This window comes from Mustela lutreola, chromosome X (assembly GCF_030435805.1).
Source record: "Mustela lutreola isolate mMusLut2 chromosome X, mMusLut2.pri, whole genome shotgun sequence".
Taxonomy (NCBI): Eukaryota; Metazoa; Chordata; class Mammalia; order Carnivora; family Mustelidae; genus Mustela; species Mustela lutreola.
In genome coordinates this window covers 54268567-54280693 of record NC_081308.1, presented here as the reverse complement: position 1 = coordinate 54280693, position 12127 = coordinate 54268567, and positions in this window count along the sequence as shown.

The following is a 12127-nucleotide window of genomic DNA, read 5'->3' as shown; positions in this document are numbered from 1 at the left end:
CTTCCCCAACTGTTTCTTAGGCCCTCCTCCTTCTACTGCCCCCGAAGTGCCTGTATTTTTGTTTTGGGGGGAGGGGGGAGGTCTGGAATATATTTTAAAGTAAATCCCAAACATCACATCATTCCCTGCTCCCCAAATACCTTGGTTTACACATCAAAGAAGGAGGAGGAAGAGGTGGAGGAGGGGAAGACTGAGAAGGAGGAGGGATGAAGAAGAGAGATTTCTGCACAGGCCCACTATGTCAGAATCAATAATTCTAATAAGCTATTCCGATTGGCTCTGAGAGGCATGACTTTTAGCCCAGGGCCACAGTGCTAATAAGCAACAAGGGCAAATTCAAGCAGCACAAACAGCAAGGCCCACACTCATCACCAAGGCACCGAGAGGGGGGGCAAGGGTGCCAGACCGACGGAACAAAGTTGTCTGGGAACCCCACCTGCCCTAGAAGTCCAGATGAGCGAGTAGTTGAACTGTTTTTTACCTTCATTGTCATTCCTTTCTGAAATTATTGCCGGCTTTTGGTAAAGACATGAACCTGAGCTTGTGCAGCCTGGGGTACTGATCTTGGGGTTGCTGAAGAGAGTAGGTGCCAACAAAGAATGAAAATCCCTGCTGCCTGCTCTCCTTCCGAGAGTCAGGAGGGAACAGTCAAGACCCCATACAGTGCACTGCCACTTGGAGCCCTGGCTGTGGCAGTGGCGTGGCCCACCAAAGCCAGGAGCAACAGGCAAGACCCCAGACCCCAAATGCTAATGGAACACCCTGGGGAAGACGAAGGAAAGGCAGAGAGTCAGCGGAAACCTTCCCAAAGGACATTTCCCTCAGTTTCATCTGGGAGCTGACATTCAGCTGGTACACACACCCCTTCAGCCACACAAAGTTTGGTGACTAGCCTCTGGCCAGAACCTGCTGTATGTCTCCCTACCCTGAACCCTTCCCAAGATCCCTACCATGGCCTCGCGATCCAGGCACTGGGCGTGTAACACTTGACTCTGCAGGGGTCCCCGGGCCAGGTTTTGGTTAGTTAGTTGTCCGCGCTGTTAAAGATTTGACTACTGTTACATGTTTGACTCTCGTCTTTGGTGATGGTACCTATTTCATAGGAAATAGAAGCTGGAATCCAGGAAACAGGCTGCAAGATGAAATGAAAAAGTGGATACAAAGCTTCTAATCAGAGCCAGACACAATTGGCGATCAACTATATCCCAGTCTCTCCCCTCTTCTCTGATCTGTACTTTCCTTAATGAGGAATGAGACTTTAAGTTGACTTCTTTTTATCTTCAAGTCTCTCTCTCTCTCTCAATTCCCTAACTTGCCTCTCTTTCCTTCATTTCATCCTAGAGCTTGTGCCCATGACTTCTTTTCTAAGTAAATATTAAACCCTTTGACTCTGAATCTCTGGAAGATTCTCAGTTCCCTATTTTCGCTGACACTGTGACAGGTCCTCATTTCTCCTTCCTACTCCTCTATATTTATAGTTTTCACATTTTTTTGGCAGGTTGGCTACAGAACACTCAAAAATTGCAAAGAGAAATATTGTGTTCTGGAAATTCGTCCGAGCATTTTATCCCAATATCGTCCTTATGCTCTTCTGATCCTCTCTTGAACTGTTGGACTAAAGCAGCTGACGCTTCCACCAGAAACCAAAGTCATCCTGTCCACCACTGTGGGAACAGAGGGTTTCCATTTGGAACTGCAGACTGAGCCTAAAGTGTGGTGCCCCTGTGGTGCCAGGATAGCAGGTATGGGACGGGTGGGACATAGAGGACAAGCATCATGGTAGAGGTCTCCATTCGACCAGGAAAGCTCACAATGAGCCAACAGGTCCATTTCAACATCTTCTGTATTTTCCTTATAACCCGTTTCATTCCAGAGTGGATTTGAGATCATTTAGTTTGATTCTTAAATGTTTCCCATTCCAACCAGAAACAGACTCATCCTAGGGGCTCCCAAATTCTGCCTCATCTTCCTAATCAGTTAGTACCCCAAATTGGGTATGATAGTGCCAGAACATTCTTCCATGTGTATTTTATAACAGACTAGTATTTTATTAGTTTTTTTCAAACTAATAAGAATGATAAGGGTAACTTTTTTTTCTTTTAAAGCATAGGCAAAATCACGAAAGACATTGAAATGAACCTAAAAGATTATAGTGTCTTCCAAGGGAAAACAGGTGTTGTCTCATGTACCCTTCTGGGCTGACCAATTCTATGGGATATTCTGTGCCTTTCTTGTCTTTGAGCTATTTTGTAACTCTATAGACTGTACATAATTGATGTGGATGCAGATGATCTTGTCTAGCTATATGTAAATGAATTTTGTCCACTGGAAGTACAGTTGACCCCCTTTCTTTTGGTAGAAGGCAGTTTTGCATCCATTTGCATTCTACTTGCATATCTATTTGCATCTATCAAAGCAAATTCGTTTAAGTATTACTGATTGTATATGTGTCTGCCTTGAGATTCTTGCTTGAAGTGGTGGTAACCTCTTAGTGGTTCTCGAGCTAATGAATGAATTAAACAAAATCCCTTCAGGCGTTCATCTCATATTTGTAAAATGGTCCTTATTTAATCTTTTCGAGAAAATGATACACTAGCAAACCATGACAAGATTCTGGTAAATGAAAAGTGCAATGAAATCAAATCGTAATTTTAAAATTACCTTCAATGTGGCCCAGGCTATGCCAGAGGCAGAGAATGAAAGAATCTCAAAGACATGGCTTCTGGCCCCCAGGAGTTACAATAATCTGTGTCAACATTGGCATGCCTGAGAAATGCATGTGACTTTCCCGTCAGGCTTTCCCCGGGGGTTCAGTTAACCTTTCTCTTCCAAGCTACCCGCTCTTGTAGTGATATCAACTGTGCCCTTGGTTTCAGCTCCCATTCCCTAGCCAACATCTCTCCCACTGATACACGACCATCTGTTTCTTTCCTACACACCAGGCCCGTGTAACTGACTACCTACTCATGCTATTTCACTGATGTCCCACCTGTGCCTCAAAACCCAGCATGTTCAAAACTTGATTCATCATCGTTTCTGAAAGAACGGCTTATCCTCTTTTGTTTTGTTTCTTTAGAAATGATTCTACCAATGCCAGCGGCATGCACCAGAAACCAGGAAGGAATCATACAGCTGAGCCAACCTGCTGTACTTTAAAACACTTGACCACAATTCTCCAGTGGATACTCAACTCTGGCTTCAAACTCCCTTGTCTCTCCGGTGAGTTTGCTTTCCCTCTAATGGATGACCGTTTCACACCTTCAAGACTTGCCTCAACAATCCCTACCCCCACCTCTTCTGAACTATGTCACCTCACTCTCAGCTCCTGTCCTATGGATGAGGGAGCAGAAGGCAAACTGAGGACAAAGCAGAAACTGGCAGCCTACACCCTCTCCCCATGCCATATGTGTAACATTCCTCATGCACTCCCGGCTGCCCTAAAGGAAAAACGATGCTTAACTGATAGAGATCCCAGTCCTGCAGGACAGGAGTCTCCCTCCATCTACAAATGTCCTAGCGACTTACAAGGAAGGAAGAAGCTTTCTCATCAATAGCCTGACTTCCAGAGACCCATACCTCAGTTTCCGGAAGCCCTAACATCACCCTCCCCTCCATAAAATTGAGGGAGGCTAAGGGGAAGGGAAGTGTAATAAAACTGAATTTCTTCTAAGCCCAAAGCCCACTGACAAGGATGTGTGATAGGAGGAATGTAACATATCTCCAGGAAACTCCCAACTGTCTTCATGCTTTCCCTCATTGGAGGCAAAAACAGCCTTGACTTGACAATAACCAGGTCTCACTCATCCTGAAATTCTTCTTTAGCATATGACAGTCCTTCTGGACACCCACTTTGTCCTCACCTTCCTCAGCTCCCAGTCAACCATGCCTCTGTCTGAGCAGCTCTTTCTGCCCCTGGGTCCTGTCCCTGTGTTTTAATAAAACCACCATTTGCACCTAAGACGTCTCAAGAATCCTTTCTTGGTCATCGGCTCTGGACCTCACCCCACCAAACCTCACCTGTGTTCCAAAACTTCATCACTAGTGTCACACTTCAAGAAAATAAAAGCCCCTTGTGCAGGAATTCCCTTATCTTACCACCACCCAATCAAATCTATACCTACATTTGTATCCATTTTTAATTTTTTTTAGACATTTACTCAACAAATATTTAGTCAGTACCTACTGTGTGCTACACACTGCCCTGAGTGTTTGTAAATCTGTGGTGAACGACACAGAAAAGTCCCTGGCATCATGGAATTTACATGGTAATTGGAGAAGTGTACAAGAAACACAGAAAGAGTTGAAGACAGCGCAGGTTTATTGAGAAGAGCAGACATCCCCAGCTGGGGTTTGTTCTTCCTTATGCCTGGGATTTGTTCCCTCCAGCCCTCTCCAGGACTTCACTCCAGGGTCAATATCAAGTTCTTGTTCCAATGGATCCTTCCAGTCAGAAGACAAATGACCTTTTTCTTAAAAACAAAAGGAAAAAACGCAAAACAAAGACTTCCTTTAACCTTCTATCTTCCTATAACAACCTCCATATTTCTCTCCCCACCTCATTCCCAGCATAGCTTGTAAAATATTTGTCTACACCTGTGGGTGTAGGGTACCATGTCCCCAAGGGTAGTTGAAAAATCTCTATAAAGAATCCTTATGTGCAGATCATTTTAAGGGAGTCCATTTCCAGATCCAAACTCCATGTATGCTCTGTAGGATAGGTGATATGCCCATTCTTGGGTCTGATATCAGGATACTCCTCTCCTTCCTGGAAGATCAAGACACTCCTCTCAGATCTTATTAGAGTGTAGGACTTGGGCTGATACCAAAGTTGAAATACCAGTTTTGTTTCAAATAATGCCCTTCTGTGGGCAGTCCTGGGGCTCTGCCTTTAGGGCTTCCTCTCCTTATTAGGGTAAAGGTTAACATCGGAAAGGGGATTTGGGCAGATGTTGGAAGTGCTCTGACATCAGAATAACAATCAGTTTTGGTTAATGACACTCATTCCTTCATATTTAAATTAAACAACATATTTTTAGGGACATAATAGGAAAAAGCACAAGTAAGGATTTTAATGGTTTCATTCCATTCCAGTGTGGTTTGGGAAATAAAATAACAGAAAATGAGACTGTTCTGCTTTAAAAAAAAAATCAACTTGGAGCAACAAATGTTATTCCAATGAAGTCGATCCTTTCCTATCTCATTTTCTTTTTCAAGATTTATTTATTTATTTGGTAGAGACACACACACACACAGAACACAAGTAGGGAGAGCAGGGGAGGGAGAAGGAGGCTTCCTGCTGACCAGGAATGTGGGCCTTTGCCCCTGGGATCATGACCTGAGCCAAAGACAGCTGCTTAGTGACTGAGCCACCAGGTGCCCTCTATCTCATTTTTTAAATGTTTAATATTTTCAACACCTAGTTAATAAAATACACATATATTGTGATGAAAATTTTATGATTAAAAAGTTTCAGATGTCCACTTAAAAATGTGCAAGGTGTGAATTCTCATAGGCGGTCCATGCACCATACACGCCTATTACTAGCAAACGTGGATGTACTCAGTGTCTCCAGGTTCCCGCTTCCTTAGTGCCCTCTTAATCACATGGTTTCTCTTCCTACCATCCTGGATCTGTATTCTCAATTTGCTTCTCTATTTCATCTCCGCCCCTTTGAAGAGCTTGATTCTGGGTCTTCTGTAGCTATGAGTTCTCTCTCTCTCTCTCTCTCTCTCTCCCTCGATCAGGCTTTCGCAACCTAGCACTATTGATACCTGGTGGGTGATTCTCTGCTGTGGGGCTGTCCTGTGCCCTGCAGGACAGTTAGCAGCATCTCTGGTCTCTAACTACTAGATGCCAGCAGCACCCCCCCCCCCAAGTGGTGACCACCAAAAATGTAGCCAGATATTGTTCAATCGGCCCTGGGAGCAAAACTCCTGGCCTCCCAGCCCCAGTTTAAAAACCACTGCTTTAGCCGATTCCATTCAGCATCACTGATTTAAGTTCTTTGTAGAAGCTGAAGGCTCTGAAGTTAACGTCTTTAATTCTAACCAGCCCTTGGAGCTGAGAATCACATGGCCAGCTGCCTGCAGCATATTTCTCCATGAATATGTAACAGGAGTCTTATTTTCACCATGATTTCTATCCTGCTCCCTCTTCAACCTGCTCCTGTCCCAGTCTCCCCATCTTAGTAAACAGCATCCCCTCCTCCTACTGGCTAAAGCCTCAGCCCCTGGGATAAATTCCCCCTTTCCCTTTTCTCGTATCTAATCCATCAGCAAAACAAACTGATTTGATCTCCAAAACAGAAGTCAGACTTGCTCACTGCTCTTTATATCCACTGCTCCCATTTGAATCCAAACCCTGAAATTTTTTTTGCACTTCAGACACTGTTAACAGTCATTGGTCCCATGACTACACCTACACAGATATTTTACAAGATAGCTAATCACCACCAAGTTGCCAAACCCAATGGTTAACCCTCAGATCCAAATGACTCAACCTGTCAGTCCTATAGACATAGAAGTCCCTCCACTTCTCTGGAAATATTCTATCTTTTTCATCGTGATATTGGCTCTCCCTTCCTCTTCCACACTGGTCAGTGATGATGGCTCCTTTCCTGGCTGGGTTTTTTTGAGCTTCCTGACCTTTAGACATCAGTCCTGTGCTCTGGGACTCGGACCTTCTGCTTGAGTTTTCTGTTGTGTTAAAAAAAAAAATTAAAATTCAGCTGAGTACATTTTAAAGAACCTATTGCCTTTATTCAATGATTCACGAAATGGGCAGCATCCTGCTTGCAGACTGAAAGGAGCTCGGAGGAGCAGTACAAAATGAAATACTTTTATAGGCAGAAGAGAGGAGGAGCAAGGAAGTCACGTCAGGCAAACAAGGCAGGTAGGTTATGTCCAGGTGACTTGGCTTCTAGGGGATGGCAGGGGTCCGAGGGAGTGGGGATCAGGTGGTATCTGCTTGCCTGGGCTCAGATTCCATTTCTGGGACAGCTGAAATCATAATTAAGTCTGGTTGGGGGGACATGGGGCTTAGCAACTCCATTTTGGGCCTCTTGTTTTGTTTTTAATAGTTACTTCATAACAAATAATAACAAGTTTAGTAACTTTAAACAGCTCAGTTTACTATCCTACCATCTCTAGCTGTCAGGAGGCCAGACACAGCTTAACCAGGGTCCTTGGCTCTGCGTCTCACTCAAAGGAGGAGAGAAGGCGCCCACCAAGCTGTGTTCTCACGTGCAGGTTCCACTAGGGAAAGCTCTGCTTCCAAAGTCACTCGGGTTGTTGGCAGAACTCATTTCCTTGTAGCTGTGTGATTTGTTTGGGGGGCAACCCATGCTGGGGCGGGCCAGGGAGATTCTCCAGGCTGTTAACTGGAAACCATCCTCAGCCCCCAGAGGCTGCTTGCGGTTTCCTGCCATATAACTCTCTCCACAGGTGATTCTGAACTTGGCTCTTTGCTTCTTCAAGTCCAGGACAGCCTCTCACTCCAATCAGTAAAACAGTCTGATTTAATATAATGAGATTATAATAGTGACATCTTCTTACCTTGCCAAATTCTACTGGTTAAAAGCAAGTCCTAAGTCCCATACACACTCCCATCCATACTCACAGGACAAATACCAGGGGACAGATATCATGAAGCTGCCTTATCATGTTGGCAAACACACCTCTGTCCATACTCACTGCGTAGGTAAGCCCACTTCTTCTCAGAGCTTGAACCCTATGTCCTAACGGTGCTCATATTTGTGCCTCCAGCCTGGACCTCACCCATGAATGCCAGACTCGTGTGTTCAGCTGCTGGTTGGGCATCCCCATGTGGATTCAGCCACCATCTCCAGAACCAAACACCTGTTGCCTATCAAACTTGCTTCTCCCGTCGTCTTTCCCATCTTAGCAAGTGGGAACGTCACTGTTCCAGGGCCTCAGGCCCCCAAAATTGTAAAATCATCCCAACTCTTGTCTTTTCCGCACACTCCACACTTAATATATTTACAAATCCTGCGTGTTTTGTCTTCAATATACACCCAGAATCTCCCCCCTTCTCCCCACCCCTGCATCTACTGCTCTGGTCTGGGCCAATACCCCCTCTCACCCAGATCAGTGGTCCTCAACCAGGAGAGTTTTGTGCACCTGCTCCCCCCCCCCCAGGGGATTTTGACAGGGTCTGGACACACTTTTCGTTGTCACAACTTGGGAGTTGGGAAAGGGCGCTCCTGCGATCTAGTGGTCAGTGCACAGGACAGCTCCCCATAGCAAAAATTAATATGGCCCCAAATGCCAGCAGTATAGAAATCTCAGTCTACATTAATGCAAGTAGCATCCCCACTCCACAACCCCGCAAGTCCGTTCTGCACACAGCAGCCTGAGTGATTCTTTTCTTTTCTCTTTAAGATTTTATTTATTTATTTGACAGAGCGCGAGAGAGACCCATGTAGGCAGAGAATCAGGCAGTGGGAAAGGGAGAATCAGGCTCCCTGATGATCAGAGAGCCTAATGCGGGGCTCGATGCCAGGACCCCGAGACAATGACCTGAGCTGAAGGCAGAGGCTTAACCCACTGAGCCACCCAGGCGCCCTGATCCTTTTCTAATCTAAATCAAGTCAAGCCTCTGAAAGACCCTCGATCCACACCCAAGAAGCAGACACCAAGCCTCCACTGGATGCAAGTTGCAAGAGGTTTATTGGTTACACAGGCGCCTGCGGACGCATCAGCCTTTGTGGGCTAAGCGCGCCGGGCTAAGTTGGGGAGCAGATTATACAGGGCAAGGTTGGGGTGGCGGGAAGCGAGCTTACAGAAGCAGATGCTTGGTTACAGGGATCTGATTGGTTAACTTAAATCAAGCATTGTCAGGCACTGGGTTTAAGGCAAGGACACAACAGTTTGTTCTGGTGGGCCTTGGCTCAGCCCTCTGGAAAGTCCCAGGTACACTCTATTCCTCATCTGTCTTTTCTTTTGACAAACCAGGTGATCACAGACAATAGACATCCTGGTATGTGTTGCCATCTGGCTATGGGAACAATCAAGCCTTCAGCAAGGGGATAGGGGGTGCGTTGGGGACATCAGGTTACTTAAACAAGCCTTTAGCAAGGGGAGAGGGGTCTTTCAACTCTTCAAAACCATCCAAGCTCTTCTCATCTGGCACAAAGTTAAAGGCAAATCTTTACAATGGCCTTCAAGACTTTATGTGATCTGACCCCACTACCTTCCTTACCTACCTCCTACCACTTACCGTCTTGCTCATTTTTTGCCCAGCATTATTGGTCGCCGTGTCATTCTTTTAACACACCAGATGTGCTCCCACTTTGGGCTTACTGTTTGCTTTGTGTGGGATGTTCTTCTCCAAACAGCACAACTGCTCATTCCTTAATTTCCTCCAGGTCTTTCCTCAAATGAGGGAGACTTCCCTGACACAGTCCCATAGAAAATACCAACCTGCTCCCCTAAACCCCCACACCCCATGTCCACTCACTCAGCTTAGTTTCCTTCCTACCCCACATCAACCCCTGATATGTATGTATATTTATTTGCTTCATTTCTCACTCAACAACTAAAATGAAAACTCCAAGAGGACATCAAATTTATTTTGTCTCTTGTTAACCATTCTGTCTTTAGGGTTTAGAACAGTACCTGACACATAGTAGATGTTCCATAAATATTGGAGAATGATTTGTTTCTATTTTTGCCTTTTCTCTATCCATTCTTTACACAGCAACCAAAAATGACATTTTAAAAATGCAAAAGGAATCCCATGACCACCCTCCACCCGCTAGTGTAAAACCCTTCAAGGGCGGGCTTTTCGTTGTGCTCAAGCCGCAGCTGACATTCTACAGCCCAGGCCAGATTAAGATTTCAAAGTTCTTAATCACTGGAAAGACGATGATGTTGTTACCACCAGAGATATTTAAATATTTTTGAAGATTAGGTCCCAAAGTAAGTGTGCTAAAAGCCTAGCAATATCCGATTTCACAAACTCAGATTTCATAAAGTCTCATTAGTCTTCTCACCTTGTGTAAGTTTAATCTTTCCTCGGCCCCCTTTTCTCTTCTGTTTCAGGCACTCACCATACTTTGCCAGAATGACCATAACGGCCTTCCAACCTGTCATCTCATCTTCAGGAATATGCCCCTTTCCCTCCCCTCCTCACACCAATTCATCCTCTAAACTTATTCTAAGATGATCACTCTAAAATGTGCATCTCATTGTGTCCTTCCCCTACAGGAACTTACTCAATAGCTCCTAAGGACGTGTGAATTTCCTTGGTGTGGTATTTTTACAAGACCCTTTGCTTGCAAGTGGCAGCAATCCAAAGAAAACTGGAGGAACCAAAAGGGAAAAGCAAGCAAACAAACAAAAAACAAAGGAATGTCCAGGTTCCTGTAGGGGTGGATACCACAGAAGTTCATACAAATCCAAAAGAAGACGGGGCACCTGGGTGGCTCAGTGGGTTAAGCCTCTGCCTTCGGCTCAGGTCATGATCCCAGGGTACTGGGATCGAGCCCCACATCGGGCTTTCTGCTCTGCACGTAGCCTGCTTCCTCCTCTCTCTCTGCCTGCCTCTCTGCCTACTTGTGATCTCTGTCAGATAAATAAAGAAAAAATCTTTTTAAAAAGTCAAAAGAAGAGCTGCAGAACTAAAATTTCAGAATCAAGAACTAGGGACTGGAAACAGGCAAAACACTTTTCTCTTTGTCCATGTCTCATGTTTACTTGTCTCCATATGGCTGCTTTCTTCTCTGGTCGGACTCTTCAAGTGTCCAGGAAGATGGCCATTGCCAGCTCCTGAATCCCATCCAGCAAGGCCAGTCACTCGCCTAAAGAGAGAACCTTGTCTTCCTGTCATTTACATATCAATCCCAGGGAGACTCAGATTGGTCCTATTGGTGTCAGGTGGACCAATCACTATATGGGTTTATATGTGTGCCCATCCTCCCTCAGACTGCATAAAGCACAGGTGAAATTTTTTTAAATTAACTTATAATGTATTATTTGCCCCCAAGGGTACAGGTCCGTGATTCATCTGTGTTACACATTTCACAGAACTCATCATATCATATACCCTGCCCAATGTTCATAACCTAGCCACCCTCTCCATACCCCCTCCATCCCCGCAAACCTCAGTTTGTTTTGTGAGATTAAGTCTGTTATGGTTTGTCTCTCTCCCCATCCCATCTTGTTTCATTTTTTCCTTCCCTACCTCCCATGATCCCCTACCCTGCATTTCAAATTCCTCATATCAGAGAGATCATATGATAATTGCCTTTCTCTGATTGACTTACTTCACTTAGCATAATACCCTCTAGTTCCATCCAAGTCATTGCAAATGGCAAGATTTCATTTTTGATGGCTGCATAGTATTCCTGTGTGTGTGTGTGTGTGTGTGTGTGTGTGTGTGTGTGTGTGTGTATTACATCTTCTTTATCCATTCCTCTGTTGATGAACATCTAGGTTCTTTCCATAGTTTGGCTATTGTGGACATTGCTGCTGTAAACATTCAGGTTCACATGCCCCTTTGGATCACTACATTTGTATCTTTAGGTAAATACCCAGTAGTGGGATTGCTGGGTCCTAGGGTAATTCTATTTACCTCTTTGAGGAACCTTCATACTGTGAAGCACAGGGGAAATTATCCAGAGTGAACGGTGTTGTGTACCCAGAAAGAGGAAGATGAGAAAGTACAGCGGTCAGGCACAACAAATAGCCCACAGTTGCCACCATTTACATGATCTCCTCGATTCCACTTTTCCCTGCTCCTTCCGCAGGTTCTGTGCTTGAACCACAGTGAGCCCCTGTGAATTCGTGGATGGCTTTGGCTTTCTCTTACCTGCATCTGGCCACACCTGCTGCTCTCTGTGACTAAAACCCTGTTTTCTGGCTTGTTATACAAAGATAATACTTCCAGACATTCTTCACACATCGTACACCTGATACATCACCTCCTCCAGGAAGTCTTTGTTTGGACTTAGGGGTTTTATTGTCATTTAGGGATAGTAAGGCCAACAGACCAGGAGATCAATGCCGTTGAAAAGACAATTGGTTACTCACAGATCCCAGAAGGAGGGGGCTGGCGCAGCCATCAGGGAGGGGTGGGGGAGGACAAAGAGGAGCACCGGGATCTGTCA